This window comes from Cherax quadricarinatus, chromosome 66 (genome assembly GCF_038502225.1).
Source record: "Cherax quadricarinatus isolate ZL_2023a chromosome 66, ASM3850222v1, whole genome shotgun sequence".
Classification (NCBI taxonomy): Eukaryota; Metazoa; Arthropoda; class Malacostraca; order Decapoda; family Parastacidae; genus Cherax; species Cherax quadricarinatus.
In genome coordinates, this window is record NC_091357.1 from 15,094,592 (window position 1) to 15,114,928 (window position 20,337).

The window sequence follows — 20,337 nt, forward strand, 5'->3', positions numbered from 1 at the left end:
CTTGTAGGATATGCCCCTTAGCTCCGGGACTAGTCTTGTTGCAAACCTTTGCACTTTCTCTAATTTCCTTATATGCTTGGCTAGTGTGGTTCCAAACAGGTGCTGCATACTCCAATATGGGACTGACGTACACGGTGTACAGTCTTGAACGATTTCTTACTGAGGTGTCGGAACGCTATTCTCATGTTTGCCAAGCGCCCATACGCTGCAGCAGTTATTTGGCTGATGTGCGCCTCAGGAGATGTGCTCGGTGTTATACTCACCCTAAGATCCTTTTCCTTGAGTGAGGTTTGAAGTCTTTGTCCGCCCCCCAGCCTGTGCTCTGTCTGCGGTCTTCTTTGCCCTTCCCCATTACAGTTCTGATATAACTAGCGTCTTGCAGGACGGTATAACTGCCCTGTGTTGCAACAATAATATAACTAGCGTCTTGCAGGACGGCATAACTGCCCTGTGTTGCAACAATAATGTAACTAGCGTCTTGCAGGACGGTATAACTGCCCTGTGTTGCAACAATAATGTAACTAGCGTCTTGCAGGACGGTATAACTACCCTGCGTTGCAACAATAATGTAACTAGCGTCTTGCAGGACGGTATAACTGCCCTGCGTTGCAACAATAATGTAACTAGCGTCTTGCAGGACGGCATAACTACCCTGTGTTGCAACAATAATATAACTAGCGTCTTGCAGGACGGCATAACTACCCTGTGTTGCAACAATAATGTAACTAGCGTCTTGCAGGACGGCATAACTACCCTGCGTTGCAACAATAATGTAACTAGCGTCTTGCAGGACGGCATAACTACCCTGTGTTGCAACAATAATATAACTAGCGTCTTGCAGGACGGCATAACTACCCTGTGTTGCAACAATAATGTAACTAGCGTCTTGCAGGACGGTATAACTGCCCTGTGTTGCAACAATAATATAACTAGCGTCTTGCAGGACGGTATAACTGCCCTGTGTTGCAACAATAATATAACTAGCGTCTTGCAGGACGGTATAACTGCCCTGTGTTGCAACAATAATATAACTAGCGTCTTGCAGGACGGTATAACTACCCTGTGTTGCAACAATAATGTAACTAGCGTCTTGCAGGACGGTATAACTGCCCTGTGTTGCAACAATAATGCAACTAGCGTCTTGCAGGACGGCATAACTGCCCTGTGTTGCAACAATAATGTAACTAGCGTCTTGCAGGACGGCATAACTACCCTGTGTTGCAACAATAATATAACTAGCGTCTTGCAGGACGGTGTAACTGAGAGATTTTAAAACTTTGTAAGCTGAAGCCTCAAAAGAAAACTCTCTGGAAGCCACTTTTTTTTTCTTTCTTTCTCGTGGAATTCTCTCTGACCATCTGTTGGGCAAGGCAACATAAAACAGTATGAGCCAGGCAACGGGAGTAAGGCAACAGGAGCAAGGCAACGGGAGTAAGACAACGGGAGCAAGGCAACGGAAAGACAACGCAGCGAAACAAGACAACGGGAATAAGACAGCAGAAGATACTGGGAGTAAAACAACAACAGGAGTATGGCAACGGGAGTAAGACTTAGCAACGAAAGTAAAGCAAGAAGAATAAGATAACGGTAACAACGGGAGTAAGGAAATGGTAACAACGGGAGATAGAAAGGTTAAAGAAATGACAACATATATAGGAGAAAGATCAATAACACTGAGTCGATCACCCAAAACAGGAAATCTTTGACATAACAGAAGCAACGACACTAAAACAACAACAGTAAAACTGCAATAACAGCAACAGAAGCAGTAACAGCGGTGGTGACAGCAGAGATAATAGCAGAAGCAACAGTTGCAACAAAAGCGTCATTAATGGTAGTGTGCAGCAGCAGTAGCAGTAGCACCAGCAGCAGTACCAGCAGCTGCAGCAGGAACAGCAATACCAGCAGCAGGAAGAGTAGCAACAGGGATACCAGCAACAACGGCAGTACCAACAGTACCAGCAGCTGCAGCAGGAACAGCAATACCAGCAGCAGGAAGAGTAGCAACAGGGATACCAGCAACAACGGCAGTACCAACAGTACCAGCATCTGCAGCAGGAACAGAAACACCCTGAACAGGAACAGCAACATCAGCAGCAGGAACAGCAGCAACAGCAAGAATTACCAGAAATATCCAAGAATTTAACCAATATAAACACTGACAGAAGCAGTGATCTGAGACTAGTTCCAATCTTGAATGAAGACCTTCACCGCCTCACCTTGGTCTAATATTGACAGTGTGCGTGTAGCAGTGTGGGTGTGTGGAGCTGGGTGTGTGGGCAGAGTGCGTGTGCGGTTGAGTGGGCGGAGTGCGTGTGCGGTTGAGTGGGCGGAGTGCGTGTGCGGTTGAGTGTGTGGGCGGAGTGCGTGTGCGGTTGAGTGTGTGGGCGGAGTGCGTGCGCGGTTGAGTGTGTGGGCGGAGTGCGTGTGCGGTTGAGTGTGTGGGCGGAGTGCGTGTGCGGTTGAGTGTGTGGGCGGAGTGCGTGTGCGGTTGAGTGTGTGGGCGGAGTGCGTGCGCGGTTGAGTGTGTGGGCGGAGTGCGTGTGCGGTTGAGTGTGTGGGCGGAGTGCGTGTGCGGTTGAGTGTGTGGGCGGAGTGCGTGTGCGGTTGAGTGTGTGGGCGGAGTGCGTGTGCGGTTGAGTGTGTGGGTGGAGTGCGTGTGGGTGGGTTGGATGAGCACTCATAGAGAGCGAGAGTACTCACCTACTTGTACTCACCTATTTGTACTCACCTACTTGTACTCACCTATTTGTAGATGCAGTGGTCGAGTCTTAGCTCGTGGCCCCGCCTCTTCGCTGGTCCCTACTAGGTCCACTCTCCCTGCTCCAAGAGGAGGAGGTCAAGCCACGACTTTTGACCCCCTCTCATGAGTCTTGTTTGACCGTCATCTACCAGACTCTGACCACCTGAGTTTTTATACCTTCACGTGAAGCTGTGAATGGATACAGCCACCACAGTCTCCTCGTCTAGCTCATCCCGCTTTTCAAAAAAGTTCTGACATCAATGATTCATCCATTTTTTCTTTACTTCTATCTGTGGCCTCTTGTCCCAGGTCTCTGTCTCTCGAATAGCCGGTCTCTTTGTAGTATATAACTTCTCGGGATTCTATATGTCGTGAACATGTCCCTCCTTTCTTTTCTCGCTAACTGACTTTCGTCCGTGGTTCGATCCCCGGTGAGAGGGGTGTTTACTTACACTTGGTGTCCCCGTTCACCTAGCAGTAAGTAGGTACCTAGGTGTTAGTTGACTGATGTGGGTTGCATCCTGGGGACAAGATTAACCTAAGTTGCTCGAAATGCTCTGCATAAAAAGGAACTTTCTATATAGTATGTCACTGATGTCAGCTATGGTCTGTATAAGTTGTATCATGTACTTGTACAAATAAAGATTATTATTATTATTATTATTATTATTATTATTATTATTATTATTATTATTATTATTATTATTATTATTATTATTATAATACTACCCTCCCATTAATTTAACATCGACTTAGTGTAAACTAACGACGACTGTTATCAGAGACATTAATTAATCTCATTTATAGAAACGCTTTACTGTCTGTGTGTTTGTGGTCCACATAATATCGACCCACGGACCACAATAGCTCGCAGACCTGTAGTCGGACCACTACCTGGGGGTTACCTGACCGGTTACATGGACCTACCCGGTCCATGACCATGCCTCCCTCTAGTGGTCCAACTACAGGTACGTCAGGATGCTGTTATCAGCAACATGCTGATGATTCAGGAAATAGTTCAGGAACATCAGTTAATATTGAGCCACTCAGGACATAGTGGTATTACAGTATAAGTTATGTAAATGGATTAGAAAACCGACAACTTGAAGAATAAGACACTTGTAAATTTGGGAATTATTAGTACTACAGTAGTGGTGGTGGTGGTGATAGTAATGGTAGCAGTTAAGGCAGAAAAAATCCTTCTCTTTCTCAGTTATCTAGATATAGAGTTAGCCAGATAGTAGCTGATCGTTCTCAGCAGATAGTCTCGCTATCTGCCTAGCTAAAGATTATATATGTACCATGAAGCTGCCTAGTGTTTGTCTTTCCTATATGTTCACACACACACACACACGCGCACACACACACACACACACACACACACACACACACACACACACACACACACACACACACACACACACACACACACACACACACACACACACACACACACACACACACACACACACACACACACACACACACACACACACACACATATTGGAGTATGTGGCACCAGTTTGGAACCCACACCTAGCCAAGCATGTAAAGAAACTAGATAAAGTGCAAAGGTTTGCAATAAGACTAGTCCCAGAGTTAAGAGGTATGTCCTACGAGGAGAGGTTAAGGGAAATCAACCTGACGACACTGGAGGACAGGAGAGATAGGGGGGACATGATAACGACTTACAAAATACTGAGAGGAATTGACAAGGTGGACAAAGACAGGATGTTCCAGAGACTGGACACAGCAACACGGGGACACAGTTGGAAGCTGAAGACACAGATGAATCAAAGAGATGTTAGGAAGTATTTCTTCAGCCACAGAGTAGTCAGGAAGTGGAATAGTTTGGGAAGCGATGTAGTGGAGGCAGGATCCATACATAGCTTTAAGCAGAGGTACGATAAAGGTCATGGTTCAGGGAGAGTGACCTAGTAGCGACAAGTGAAGAGGCGGGGCCAGGAGCTTGGAATCGACCCCTGCAACCTCAACTAGGTGAGTACACACACATCCTAAACCCATCTTCAGGAATCGCTCTTCCCTTTCGTGTTGTCTCTCTCCGTCAGACATTCTTTATGATCATATGGGCAGTGAAGCATACCTCGCTCTCTCGCTGTCGTACAAATATTTTGCTGCAATCTCCGGAGATCACACGAGTGTGAGAGTGAGTATATATATGTGTGTGTGTGTGTGTGTGTGTGTGTGTGTGTGTGTGTGTGTGTGTGTGTGTGTGTGTGTGTGTGTGTGTGTGTGTGTGTGTGTGTGTGTGTGTGTGTGTGTGTGTGTGTGTGTGTCTGTCTGTCTGTCTGTGTGTGGGGGTGGGCTGGAGTTCGTGTGTTTGGATGTGTAATACTGAAATATGAGAGGGATGGATGTTTTCATATGGGAGGAGGGAGTAAGGGGGGGAGAGTTATCCAGAAACAATCACACATATTAACGCAAAAATAAATGCCCCGATGGATCAGGAAGTACCTGAAAGAAATCAAAACAGCATGAGGGCGAGACATCAGAATGGGAGAGAGTAACTAGTGGGATCCCACTGTGATTAGTTCTGGGACCACGTATATTGTTAATATCTATATCAACGACTGACTAGAAGGGATCTAGTCTGTGTCAATATTTACTGATGATGGGAAAATGATAGGAATAAGACCTGGACAGGTTGCAGAGAGACCTGCACGTTGCAGACTTGATCTAATATGTAGCTGCTGGAAGTAATTCCAGAGAAATGCAAAATCACAAGGACTGGAGAAAAGACCAGACACAGACTACAACCTAGGAATTGAGAAGCTGCAAAAAAATTAACATACAAAGGATGTGGGGGTTAAAATCATGCTTATTAACATTATTATCACAAGAGTAACATCATTCCAAACACATCGCTGGAAGTATACATAAAACAGTATAACATAACATACAACATCCCGTAATATGATACGGCCAGTCACTGAGGGCGCAGCTCCAGTGTGGAGCCCCCACCTGGTCAAGCACGTACAGGAACTTGAAAAAGATTAAAAGTTTTGTAACCAGACTTGTTCAAGAACTGAGAGGAATGCACCATGAGGAGAGGCTGAAGGAACTCAACTTTACACTGTCATTTCTTCAGTGTCTCTTACTCAAGTGTGATTGTTCCAGTACATGTTGATGGTCGGTTGTTTTTATTATTATTAAAGAAGACTGAGACTTGCCGTGAAACTTAATAACCTAACTAGGTTCAGCCATAGAGTAGGGGCCACGACCAATCCCTCAACTTTAGAACACGAAAGGTCAAAGTTCGAGGTCAAAAAAGGTGAGAGGCGAGACAAGGACAACAACAGCAAGCTTGTGGTTACAATTGTACCAACACATTAATGGATTGGATTTTTTTCCAGTTTAACACGAGTGTCGTCAGGCTCCACTAGAGTATCACTGCATTAAGATGATAACATGGCTACAATGGCCTCCTTTTCCTAATAAATGAGCAATAATAAGGAAGGATATGGTGAAAAATATGTACTGAGGAAGACTGGACCGAGAACTACTGCTTCACTTCTCAGGGTGACGCCTTGATGATAGTGAAGAGTTTCTGACCCTTATAACCGAATCTATTCTCCCATGATTACTTCCCATCCCTCATATTCCCCATTCCCTCTCATTGCTCCGGGAACATAATAATTCGCACTGAAGACGTCGTGTGATATAAGAACATATGAAAGAAGGAGGAGCACTACAGAAGGCCTACTGGTCCATGCTTCTCCACTGATTCAGATTCCTCGTCTGTCTTACATTTGTTTATTATCACGTTCATTAACCAGTACACAGTGGTAATAAATGGTATAAAATACCGACGCAATGGAAATATAAACACAAATGCAGTATAATGTGATCCTTTATTGACAACGTTTCACCCACACAGTGGGCTTTCTCAAGTCACACACGGATCTACCTGGGGTTGGAAGGTACGAGAGTATTTATAGTCAGAATGTTGAGGTCAGGTGAAGAATGCTGCATCTGATGATCTACCGGGTGGGGTTATAGAGTCTTGGGTAGCTTGGCAGGGGTATTGGACAAGTTGTAGACCTTCTGCAGTGTTCTATGTTCTTATGTGGGATAGCGATAAGAACATAGAACACTGCAGAAGGTCTACAACTTGTCCAATACCCCTGCCAAGCTACCCAAGACTCTATAACCCCACCCGGTAGATCATCAGATGCAGCATTAAACATTAAAATGGTATGAAATACCTGACCTCAACATTCTGACTATAAATACTCTCGTACCTTCCAACCCCAGGTAGATCCGTGTGTGACTTGAGAAAGCCCACTGTGTGGGTGAAACGTTGTCAATAAAGGATCACATTATACTGCATTTGTGTTTATATAACCAGTACACAGTTTGACAAGACACCCTCCATCCCCCCTTCATCCCAATCCCCTTTCCTCCTCCCTCCCTCCCTCCCTCCTCCACCCCCTGCCACCTACCAGCTTCCACCTCTCAATTCCACACTTCCGAAATCCAAAAATATCAGTTCCAATACCGGGATTAAAACTTTGTATTGTTCTTCTAATCTTATCAAGGAGATCCCGGATCTAAAGGGAAATCTGACCTTAGACAGCTCTTCCCTTTGGGTCAGTTCCAGCCCTTCGCCTGGGTCAGTTACCTCCTCTGGTAAGATCATTAGCATATGTGAGTTGTGGTCTTGCCTGGGGTCAGTTACCTCCTCTGGTAAGATCATTAGCATAGGTGAGCTGTGGTCTTGCCCAGGTCATTTAGCCGTGTTTAGTAAGGTCATTAACACAGGTCAGCTACACAGGTTCAGTTACCTTGAGCATCACCTGAGAGGTAAGAGTGAACTCTACCTTTGTATCTCATTGTATCCACGTGTTGTACAACGAAGACTTTTCTTGTATTTCACTGCTAACCTTCCATTGTTTGTTTCTTCACACACACACACACCAATCCACCCACCCACCCACACACACACACACACACACACACACACACACACACACACACACACACACACACACACACACCCGTGCTTCCCTTCCTATCAGTTTTTTATGGTTCCCACCACTGACAACATTACCCATCATCAAGACAGTGATCTACGCAAGTCTGTCTTTTTCTTGAGCCCTGAAAGTAAAAGGTATCCTGGGGCCCCGGATTCACAAATTAAACACGGAAACAACACACGGGGCAGAGGCTGCAATATATGCTGCTGCTGCTGCTGCTGCTGCTGCTGCTGCTGCTGCTGCTGCTGCTGCTGCTGCTGCTGCTGCTGCTGCTGCTGCTGCTGCTGCTGCTGCTGCTGCTGCTGCTGCTGTTGCTGTTGTTGTTGCTGCTGCTGCTGCTGCTGGAACAGTGTGCCTAGAGCAAGCGTGTGGTGAGGACCTTACTCTCAGCTGCTCCCTGCTGTCACCTTCCTCAGAGACTCTTACTTAACTCGCCCTCACAGTCCCTGGCCTCACTTTCACCCCTCGAAGCTGCTCTCCAAGGTCTGTTTCGCCCATGTGGGTTTGCCACCTCTTTTAGAAATATTACTATTGTTATTATTATTATTAGTAGTAATGGTAAGGTCCAGTCCCTTGGATCAAAACTGATTACCTCCCGTTCCCCAGGCACTGGAAATAGGCCCCTACGAGTTTAAATAATAATAATAACAATATGCGTGTGTGTATTTCGAGAGAACACTTAGCATGTGTAAATCAGTTTTTTTAATCGCTGTGTTCATGGGAAGCAATAAACCCGTAGGGGTGACAGCGCCTGAGGAATGTGAGACAGTCAAGTTTCATTCCGAGGAAGGTTAGAGCGATTCCAATTCCTAGGATGAAGAGCTCTTCATAAGCACCAACGAGCCCCCCTTTAAGTTGTCACGAGAGGTACAAGCCTTTATATATATATATGTATATATATATATATATATATATATATATATATATATATATATATATATATATATGTGTATGTGTGTGTGTATGTGTGTGTGTATGTGTGTGTGTGTGTGTGTGTGTATGTGTGTGTGTGTGTGTGTGTGTGTGTGTGTGTGTGTGTGTGTGTGTGTGTGTGTGTGTGTGTATGTGTGTGTGTATGTGTGTGTGTGTGTGTGTGTGTGTGTGTGTGTGTATGTGTGTGTGTGTGTGTGTGTGTGTGTATGTGTGTATGTGTGTGTGTATGTGTGTGTGTATGTGTGTATGTGTGTGTGTATGTGTGTGTGTATGTGTGTGTGTATGTGTGTGTGTATGTGTGTATGTGTGTGTGTATGTGTGTGTGTGTGTGTGTGTGTGTGTGTGTGTGTGTGTGTGTGTGTGTGTGTGTGTGTGTGTGTGTGTGTGTATGTGTGTGTGTGTGTGTGTGTGTGTGTGTGTGTGTGTATGTGTGTGTGTGTGTGTGTGTGTGTGTGTGTGTGTGTATGTGTGTGTGTGTGTGTGTGTGTGTGTGTGTGTGTGTGTGTGTGTGTGTGTGTGTGTGTGTGTGTGTGTGTGTGTGTGTGTGTGTGTGTGTGTGTGTGTGTGTGTGTGTGTGTGTGTGTGTGTGTATGTGTGTGTGTGTGTGTGTGTGTGTGTGTGTGTGTGTGTGTGTGTGTGTGTGTGTGTGTATGTGTGTGTGTGTGTGTGTGTGTGTGTGTGTGTGTGTGTGTGTGTGTGTGTGTGTGTGTGTGTGTGTGTGTGTGTGTGTGTGTGTGTGTGTGTATGTGTGTGTGTGTGTGTGTGTGTGTGTGTAATATTTCTTGTTGTGGTTTAAAGGAAAAAAAATTCGTTGAAGTGTTTTAATTATGTTGAAAATTGTGGATTTGTTCTAATAGATTTATTTTGGCGTTAATTTTTTTCCTGTAGTGGAATATTGTTATATTATGTTATGTTGTTAGTTGTTATAGTGTTAGTTGTTATGGTGTTAGTTGTTATAGTGTTAGTTGTTATGGTGTTAGTTGTTATAGTGTTAGTTGTTATGGTGTTAGTTGTTATAGTGTTAGTTGTTATAGTGTTAGTTGTTATAGTGTTAGTTGTTATAGTGTTAGTTGTTATGGTGTTAGTTGTTATAGTGTTAGTTGTTATGGTGTTAGTTGTTATAGTGTTAGTTGTTATAGTGTTAGTTGTTATAGTGTTAGTTGTTATGTTGTTAGTTATGGTGTTAGTTGTTATAGTGTTAGTTGTTATAGTGTTAGTTGTTATGGTGTTAGTTGTTATAGTGTTAGTTGTTATGGTGTTAGTTGTTATAGTGTTAGTTGTTATGGTGTTAGTTGTTATAGTGTTAGTTGTTATGGTGTTAGTTGTTATGGTGTTAGTTGTTATAGTGTTAGTTGTTATGGTGTTAGTTGTTATAGTGTTAGTTGTTATGGTGTTAGTTGTTATAGTGTTAGTTGTTATAGTGTTAGTTGTTATGGTGTTAGTTGTTATAGTGTTAGTTGTTATGGTGTTAGTTGTTATAGTGTTAGTTGTTATGGTGTTAGTTGTTATAGTGTTAGTTGTTATAGTGTTAGTTGTTATGGTGTTAGTTGTTATAGTGTTAGTTGTTATGGTGTTAGTTGTTATAGTGTTAGTTGTTATGGTGTTAGTTGTTATAGTGTTAGTTGTTATGGTGTTAGTTGTTATAGTGTTAGTTGTTATAGTGTTAGTTGTTATGGTGTTAGTTGTTATAGTGTTAGTTGTTATGGTGTTAGTTGTTATAGTGTTAGTTGTTATGGTGTTAGTTGTTATAGTGTTAGTTGTTATAGTGTTAGTTGTTATGGTGTTAGTTGTTATAGTGTTAGTTGTTATAGTGTTAGTTGTTATGGTGTTAGTTGTTATAGTGTTAGTTGTTATGGTGTTAGTTGTTATAGTGTTAGTTGTTATGGTGTTAGTTGTTATAGTGTTAGTTGTTATGGTGTTAGTTGTTATGGTGTTAGTTGTTATGTGTTAGTTGTTATAGTGTTAGTTGTTATAGTGTTAGTTGTTATGGTGTTAGTTGTTATAGTGTTAGTTGTTATGGTGTTAGTTGTTATAGTGTTAGTTGTTATGGTGTTAGTTGTTATAGTGTTAGTTGTTATGGTGTTAGTTGTTATAGTGTTAGTTGTTATGGTGTTAGTTGTTATAGTGTTAGTTGTTATGGTGTTAGTTGTTATAGTGTTAGTTGTTATAGTGTTAGTTGTTATGGTGTTAGTTGTTATAGTGTTAGTTGTTATGGTGTTAGTTGTTATAGTGTTAGTTGTTATGTTGTTAGTTGTTATAGTGTTAGTTGTTATTGTGTTAGTTGTTATTGAGTTAGTTGTTATGTTTAGTTGTTATAGTGTTAGTTGTTATAGTGTTAGTTGTTATAGTTGTTAGTTGTTATAGGTTAGTTGTTATAGTGTTAGTTGTTATAGTGTTAGTTGTTATGGTGTTAGTTGTTATAGTGTTAGTTGTTATGGTGTTAGTTGTTATAGTTATAGTGTTAGTTGTTATGTTGTTAGTTGTTATAGTGTTAGTTGTTATGGTGTTAGTTGTTATAGTGTTAGTTGTTATGGTGTTAGTTGTTAAAGTGTTAGTTGTTATAGTGTTAGTTGTTATGGTGTTAGTTGTTATAGTGTTAGTTGTTATGGTGTTAGTTGTTATAGTGTTAGTTGTTATGTTGTTAGTTGTTATAGTGTTAGTTGTTATAGTGTTAGTTGTTATGGTGTTAGTTGTTATAGTGTTAGTTGTTATGGTGTTAGTTGTTATATTGTTAGTTGTTATGGTGTTAGTTGTTATAGTGTTAGTTGTTATAGTGTTAGTTGTTATGTTGTTAGTTGTTATAGTGTTAGTTGTTATAGTGTTAGTTGTTATAGTGTTAGTTGTTATAGTGTTAGTTGTTATAGTGTTAGTTGTTATAGTGTTAGTTGTTATAGTGTTAGTTGTTATAGTGTTAGTTGTTATAGTGTTAGTTGTTATAGTGTTAGTTGTTATGGTGTTAGTTGTTATAGTGTTAGTTGTTATGGTGTTAGTTGTTATAGTGTTAGTTGTTATAGTGTTAGTTGTTATAGTTGTTACAGTGTTAGTTGTTATTGTGTTAGTTGTTATGGTGTTAGTTGTTATAGTGTTAGTTGTTATGGTGTTAGTTGTTATAGTGTTAGTTGTTATGGTGTTAGTTGTTATAGTGTTAGTTGTTATAGTGTTAGTTGTTATAGTGTTAGTTGTTATAGTGTTAGTTGTTATAGTGTTAGTTGTTATAGTGTTAGTTGTTATAGTGTTAGTTGTTATAGTGTTAGTTGTTATATTGTTAGTTGTTATATTGTTAGTTGTTATAGTGTTAGTTGATATAGTGTTAGTTGTTATAGTGTTAGTTGTTATGGTGTTAGTTGTTATATTGTTAGTTGTTATATTGTTAGTTGTTATATTGTTAGTTGTTATAGTGTTAGTTGTTATAGTTTTAGTTGTTATGTTGTTAGTTGTTATAGTGTTAGTTTTTATAGTGTTAGTTGTTATAGTGTTAGTTGTTATAGTGTTAGTTGTTATATTGTTAGTTGTTATGGTGTTAGTTGTTATGGTGTTAGTTGTTATAGTGTTAGTTGTTATGGTGTTAGTTGTTATATTGTTAGTTGTTATATTGTTAGTTGTTATAGTGTTAGTTGTTATATTGTTAGTTGTTATAGTGTTAGTTGTTATAGTGTTAGTTGTTATATTGTTAGTTGTTATGGTGTTAGTTGTTATAGTGTTAGTTGTTATATTGTTAGTTGTTATAGTGTTAGTTGTTATAGTGTTAGTTGTTATATTGTTAGTTGTTATAGTGTTAGTTTTTATGGTGTTAGTTGTTATATTGTTAGTTGTTATAGTGTTAGTTGTTATATTGTTAGTTGTTATATTGTTAGTTGTTATGGTGTTAGTTGTTATATTGTTAGTTGTTATGGTGTTAGTTGTTATATTGTTAGTTGTTATGGTGTTAGTTGTTATATTGTTAGTTGTTATAGTGTTAGTTGTTATAGTGTTAGTTGTTATATTGTTAGTTGTTATAGTGTTAGTTGTTATGGTGTTAGTTATATTGTTAGTTGTTATAGTGTTAGTTGTTATGGTGTTAGTTGTTATAGTGTTAGTTGTTATGGTGTTAGTTGTTATAGTGTTAGTTGTTATGGTGTTAGTTGTTATGGTGTTAGTTGTTATGGTGTTAGTTGTTATAGTGTTAGTTGTTATGGTGTTAGTTGTTATAGTGTTAGTTTTTATGGTGTTAGTTGTTATAGTGTTAGTTGTTATAGTGTTAGTTTTTATGGTGTTAGTTGTTATATTGTTAGTTGTTATAGTGTTAGTTGTTATAGTGTTAGTTGTTATATTGTTAGTTGTTATAGTGTTAGTTTTTATGGTGTTAGTTGTTATAGTGTTAGTTGTTATAGTGTTAGTTTTTATGGTGTTAGTTGTTATAGTGTTAGTTGTTATATTGTTAGTTGTTATGGTGTTAGTTGTTATGGTGTTAGTTGTTATATGTGTTAGTTGTTATAGTGTTAGTTGTTATAGTGTTAGTTGTTAGTGTTAGTTGTTATAGTGTTAGTTGTTATAGTGTTAGTTGTTATAGTGTTAGTTGTTATAGTGTTAGTTGTTATAGTGTTAGTTGTTATGTTGTTAGTTGTTATAGTGTTAGTTGTTATAGTGTTAGTTGTTATAGTGTTAGTTGTTATAGTGTTAGTTGTTATGTTGTTAGTTGTTATAGTGTTAGTTGTTATAGTGTTAGTTGTTAGTGTTAGTTGTTATAGTGTTAGTTGTTATAGTGTTAGTTGTTATAGTGTTAGTTGTTATAGTGTTAGTTGTTATAGTGTTAGTTGTTATAGTGTTAGTTGTTATAGTGTTAGTTGTTATAGTGTTAGTTGTTATAGTGTTAGTTGTTATGGTGTTAGTTGTTATAGTGTTAGTTGTTATATTGTTAGTTGTTATGGTGTTAGTTGTTATGGTGTTAGTTGTTATGGTGTTAGTTGTTATAGTGTTAGTTGTTATAGTGTTAGTTGTTATAGTGTTAGTTGTTATGGTGTTAGTTGTTATGGTGTTAGTTGTTATAGTGTTAGTTGTTATAGTGTTAGTTGTTATAGTGTTGTTGTTATAGTGTTACTTATGGTGTTAGTTGTTATGGTGTTAGTTGTTATGGTGTTAGTTGTTATGGTGTTAGTTGTTATAGTGTTAGTTGTTATAGTGTTAGTTGTTATAGTGTTAGTTGTTATAGTGTTAGTTGTTATGGTGTTAGTTGTTATGGTGTTAGTTGTTATAGTGTTAGTTGTTATAGTGTTAGTTGTTATAGTGTTAGTTGTTATAGTGTTAGTTGTTATAGTGTTAGTTGTTATGGTGTTAGTTGTTATAGTGTTAGTTGTTATAGTGTTGTTGTTATAGTGTTACTTATGGTGTTAGTTGTTATGGTGTTAGTTGTTATAGTGTTAGTTGTTATAGTGTTAGTTGTTATAGTGTTAGTTGTTATGGTGTTAGTTGTTATAGTGTTAGTTGTTATGGTGTTAGTTGTTATAGTGTTAGTTGTTATAGTGTTAGTTGTTATAGTGTTAGTTGTTATAGTGTTAGTTGTTATAGTGTTAGTTGTTATAGTGTTAGTTGTTATAGTGTTAGTTGTTATGGTGTTAGTTGTTATAGTGTTAGTTGTTATGGTGTTAGTTGTTATATTGTTAGTTTAATGGTGTTAGTTGTTATATTGTTAGTTGTTATGGTGTTAGTTGTTATATTGTTAGTTATGGTGTTAGTTGTTATATTGCTAGTTGTTATGGTGTTAGTTGTTATATTGTTAGTTGTTTTGGTGTTAGTTGTTATATTGTTAGTTGTTATGGTGTTAGTTGTTATGGTGTTAGTTGTTATAGTGTTAGTTGTTATGTTGTTAGTTGTTATGGTGTTAGTTGTTATAGTGTTAGTTGTTATGGTGTTAGTTGTTATAGTGTTAGTTGTTATGGTGTTAGTTGTTATGGTGTTAGTTGTTATAGTGTTAGTTGTTATGGTGTTAGTTGTTATGGTGTTAGTTGTTATAGTGTTAGTTGTTATAGTGTTAGTTGTTATGTTGTTAGTTGTTATAGTGTTAGTTGTTATAGTGTTAGTTGTTATGGTGTTAGTTGTTATAGTGTTAGTTGTTATGGTGTTAGTTGTTATGGTGTTAGTTGTTATGGTGTTAGTTGTTATAGTGTTAGTTGTTATGGTGTTAATTGTTATGGTGTTAGTTGTTATAGTGTTAGTTGTTATAGTGTTAGTTGTTATGTTGTTAGTTGTTATAGTGTTAGTTGTTATAGTGTTAGTTGTTATAGTGTTAGTTGTTATGGTGTTAGTTGTTATAGTGTTAGTTGTTATTGTGTTAGTTGTTATAGTGTTAGTTATGGTGTTAGTTGTTATAGTGTTAGTTGTTATGGTGTTAGTTGTTATAGTGTTAGTTCTTATATTGTTAGTTGTTATAGTGTTAGTTGTTATGGTGTTAGTTGTTATGGTGTTAGTTATGGTGTTAGTTGTTATGGTGTTAGTTGTTACAGTGTTAGTTGCTATGGTGCTAGTTATAGTATTGTTAGTGTTAGTTGTTATAGTATTACTTGTTAGTGCTAGTTATAGTGTTACTTGTTAGTGCTAGTTATAGTGTTACTTGTTAGTGCTAGTTATAATGTTACTTGTTAGTGCTAGTTATAGTGTTACTTGTTAGTGCTAGTTATACTGTTACTTGTTAGTGCTAGTTATAGTATTACTTGTTAGTGCTAGTTATAGTGTTACTTGTTAGTGCTAGTTATAGTATTACTTGTTAGTGCTAGTTATAGTGTTACTTGTTAGTGCTAGTTATAATGTTACTTGTTAGTGCTAGTTATAGTGTTACTTGTTAGTGCTAGTTATAGTGTTACTTGTTAGTGCTAGTTATAATGTTACTTGTTAGTGCTAGTTATAGTGTTACTTGTTAGTGCTAGTTATAATGTTACTTGTTAGTGCTAGTTATAGTGTTACTTGTTAGTGCTAGTTATAGTGTTACTTGTTAGTGCTAGTTATAGTGTTACTTGTTAGTGCTAGTTATAGTGTTACTTGTTAGTGCTAGTTATAGTGTTACTTGTTAGTGCTAGTTATAGTGTTACTTGTTAGTGCTAGTTATAGTGTTACTTGTTAGTGCTAGTTATAGTGTTACTTGTTAGTGCTAGTTATAGTGTTACTTGTTAGTGGTAGTTATAGTGTTACTTGTTAGTGCTAGTTATAGTGTTACTTGTTAGTGCTAGCTATAGTGTTACTTGTTAGTGGTAGTTATAGTGTTACTTGTTAGTGCTAGTTATAGTGTTACTTGTTAGTGCTAGCTATAGTGTTACTTGTTAGTGCTAGTTATAATGTTACTTGTTAGTGGTAGTTGTCGCAGTGTTAGTTCGACGTATCACAATATTCTTGCCTCTGGGACGAGTCGTGATGCAAACCTTTAGACCATTTATACATTTTGCACAGCAATCTCATTTCCACATTTGTTGCGAAATATGACAGGATGGATAATAAGAACCTTTAAAACAAGGGATGCCAAGTCAATGATGATTCTCTTGAAGTCACTCGTTCTCCCTAGGCTGGAATATTGCTGTACACTAACGGCCCTTTTCAAGGCAGGTGAAATTGCAGATCTGATGAGTATACAGAAATTTCACTGTACGTCACTGCACATATAAGTACAGGCGAGAAAGCTATATCATAATATACACCTGGAAAATCACAGAGGGACTCGTTTCAAATTTGCACACAGAAAGCACTCCCTACAAAATCTTTTAAAAGATTCGGTAGGTGATGGAGCACCCCAATGCAAAAAAATGTCATGAGTACACCAAGAGACAACACAATAAGTGTCAGAGGTCCAAGACTGTTCAACTCCCTCCCAGCATACATTAGGGGGATTACTAATAGACCTCCCTGGCTGTCTTCAAGAGGTAAATGGACAGATATCTAAAGCCAGTACCTGACGAGCCGGGCTGTGGTTCATAAGTTGGACTGCGTGCGGCCAGCTGATCCACCATGAGGCCTGGTCATGGACCGGGCCGCGGGGGCGTTCACCCCCGTAACACTCTCCAGGTAGGGAGAATTTGTAGGCTCTGCGTTGGTGCTGCGTACACAGTAATAGGCCTTACATACGCCTCTTCACTGGTCGCTACTAGGTCACTCTCCCTGCTCCCTGAGCTTTATCATACCTCTTCTTAAAACTATGTACGAATCTTGTCTCCACTACATCACTTTCCAGACTATTCCACTTCCTGACAACTTTATGACGGAAGAAATACTTCGTATCATCACTGTGACTCATCTGAGTCACAGTGATGTGTGTGTGTGTGTGTGTGTGTGTGTGTGTGTGTGTGTGTGTGTGTGTGTGTGTGTGTGTGTGTGTGTGTGTGTGTGTGTGTGTGTGTGTGTGTGTGTGTGTCTGTTTGTCTGTGTATATGTGTGTATGTGTACAAACACATGAGTAAATTAGTGAATCGTAGGAGTGGAGTAAGAATTTAGTGCAGGTTGGCGAGTGCTTGACAGCCAGGCCACTGCTCTTGTAACTCACACGGAAGCGGCTCCACAACTTCCACCTTCACCTCAGATTTGCAGTAGAGAGAATTTGCCCGCTGCAAATTTACTTTCTTCAGCTCGCAGACTTGAAGGTAGAAAATGTAGATATATATGACTTGTAACTGTGTGTGTACTCACCTATTCACTTATTTGTAGCTCCTGGCCCTGTCTCTTTGCTAGTCGCTACTAGATCCATTCTCTCCCTGCTCCAAGAGCCTTACCGTACATCATCTTAAAGCTATGTATGGATCCTGCATCCACTTCACTCACAATATTGTTCCACTTCCTGACAACTCTAAGGCTGAAGAAATACTTCCTAACATCCATATGACTCATATGAGTTGTGTGTATGTGTGTGTGTGTGTGTTTGTATAGAGAGTCGAGTGTCAGCTCCTGTCCCCGCCTCATAGAACTACAATCGCAAATATTATTGGTTCCTGGCCCCTTGGACTCGACCATACTTATTCCTGAAACTGTGCATTGTGTTTTGCCTCTACCACTTCCTCACCTCGCTCATTCCACATATTCACCATCTCGAGACTTAAAAACTGCTTCCTGACACCGCCGTAGCCCCACGTGTGTCCTCACCAACCATCTACGACCCTCACCACTATGCTTCCCAGTGTAACCTGCTCTTACTTACCCCGTCAATATCATAAAAAAATTCACCATTGAACATTATATTACATCAAAGTCAGAGATTATTATTTTTTTTCTGGCAGCCTGGCTAGGCCAACAGTAACAGCCTGGTTGGTCAGGTCTTTAGCCACCGCGAGGCCTGGTCACAGACCGGACCACGGGGGCGTTGACCCCCGAACCCCCCTCCAGGTATACTCCATCACCGACCCAACAGAACATCATAGAGGAAACACTAACAAAAGCATTAACACACATGATACTGAACCAGACGAAACTAACACGTTGTGTACTTTTAAAAATAACTTAGATAAATACATGAGTGGGTGTGAGTTGGACGTGACTAGGTTGGGTTAATGGCTTAAGCCAGTAGATGATTTGGACCTGCCTTGCATTGGCCAGTAGGCCTTCTGCAGTGTTCCTCCATTCTTATGTTCTTTACCTAACAACACAAGAGCTCTTGATCCCACTGTCTACCTGTCCTCATCCCAATATGACATTATTCAGGTCACCCTGCGTCACTCACACCTCACTCTCCACATCTTCAGGTCACCTGCGTCACTCACACCTCACTCTCCACAACTTCAGGTCACCTGCGTCACTCACACCTCACTCTCCACAACTTCAGGTCACCCTGCGTCACTCACACCTCACTCTCCACAACTTCAGGTCACCTGCGTCACTCACACCTCACTCTCCACAACTTCAGGTCACCTGCGTCACTCACACCTCACTCTCCACAACTTCAGGTCACCTGCGTCACTCACACCTCACTCTCCACAACTTCAGGTCACCTGCGTCACTCACACCTCACTTTCCACAACTTCAGGTCACCTGCGTCACTCACACCTCACTCTCCACATCTTCAGGTCACCTGCGTCACTCACACCTCACTCTCCACAACTTCAGGTCACCTGCGTCACTCACACCTCACTCTCCACAACTTCAGGTCACCTGCGTCACTCACACCTCACTTTCCACAACTTCAGGTCACCTGCGTCACTCACACCTCACTCTCCACATCTTCAGGTCACCTGCGTCACTCACACCTCACTCTCCACAACTTCAGGTCACCTGCGTCACTCACACCTCACTTTCCACAACTTCAGGTCACCTGCGTCACTCACACCTCACTCTCCACATCTTCAGGTCACCTGCGTCACTCACACCTCACTCTCCACAACTTCAGGTCACCTGCGTCACTCACACCTCACCACATCTTCAGGTCACCTGCGTCACTCACACCTCACTCTCCACATCTTCAGGTCACCTGCGTCACTCACACCTCACTCTCCACAACTTCAGGTCACCTGCGTCACTCACACCTCACCACATCTTCAGGTCACCTGCGTCACTCACACCTCACTCTCCACAACTTCAGGTCACCTGCGTCACTCACACCTCACTTTCCACAACTTCAGGTCACCTGCGTCACTCACACCTCACTCTCCACATCTTCAGGTCACCTGCGTCACTCACACCTCACTCTCCACAACTTCAGGTCACCTGCGTCACTCACACCTCACTTTCCACAACTTCAGGTCACCTGCGTCACTCACACCTCACTCTCCACATCTTCAGGTCACCTGCGTCACTCACACCTCACTCTCCACAACTTCAGGTCACCTGCGTCACTCACACCTCACCACATCTTCAGGTCACCTGCGTCACTCACACCTCACTCTCCACAACTTCAGGTCACCTGCGTCACTCACACCTCACTCTCCACAACTTCAGGTCACCTGCGTCACTCACACCTCACCACATCTTCAGGTCACCTGCGTCACTCACACCTCACTTTCCACAACTTCAGGTCACCTGCGTCACTCACACCTCACTCTCCACATCTTCAGGTCACCTGCGTCACTCACACCTCACTCTCCACAACTTCAGGTCACCTGCGTCACTCACACCTCACTTTCCACAACTTCAGGTCACCTGCGTCACTCACACCTCACTCTCCACATCTTCAGGTCACCTGCGTCACTCACACCTCACTCTCCACTTATATATACTGTCTTGTTGATAAATGAGACACTCGTGCAACATTTGGGAATCTTTATTCTGGAGACGTTTCGCCAGCCAGTGACTTCTTCAGTCCAATGCAGAGAAAGGTGTAAGATGAGGAGGAGTTTGAGGTAATCAGTCCCTCAGTCTGGAGTCGATGTGTTCAAGACTGACAGACTGAACACATCGACTATATTCTGAGGGACTGATTACCTCAAACTTCTCCTGATCTTCCACCTTTCTCTACATTGGACTGAAAAAGTCACTGACTGACGAAACGTTTCCAGAATAAAGATTCCCAAATGTTGCACGAGTGTCTCATTGTCTCATTTATCAACTTCTCAGTTTTCTACATCATTTATTCCCACACTGTCATTGTGTATCTCTGTATGTTAAAAGTGATCAAGGACCCAGGATCGAAACATTGTCTAATTAACATGTGTTAGTGTTTCTTCACCTGTTAATTGGTCAGTAAATAACAAAAAGACAATACCGTGACTGGAACGATACACAAAT

General features: G+C 40.5%; 1 protein-coding gene across 1 annotated transcript in view; it reads left to right on the plus strand.

Moving 5' to 3' along the window:
• The first annotated feature begins 8,100 nt into the window (after nucleotides 1-8,100).
• The window catches only part of LOC128704137 (serine-rich adhesin for platelets-like), a 268,281-nt gene continuing 256,044 nt past the window's right edge, over nucleotides 8,101-20,337 (plus strand). The window contains exon 1 of the mRNA XM_070099125.1: nucleotides 8,101-8,223. The gene's annotated coding sequence lies outside the window, so the exon portion shown is untranslated. The remainder of the gene's footprint in view (nucleotides 8,224-20,337) is intronic.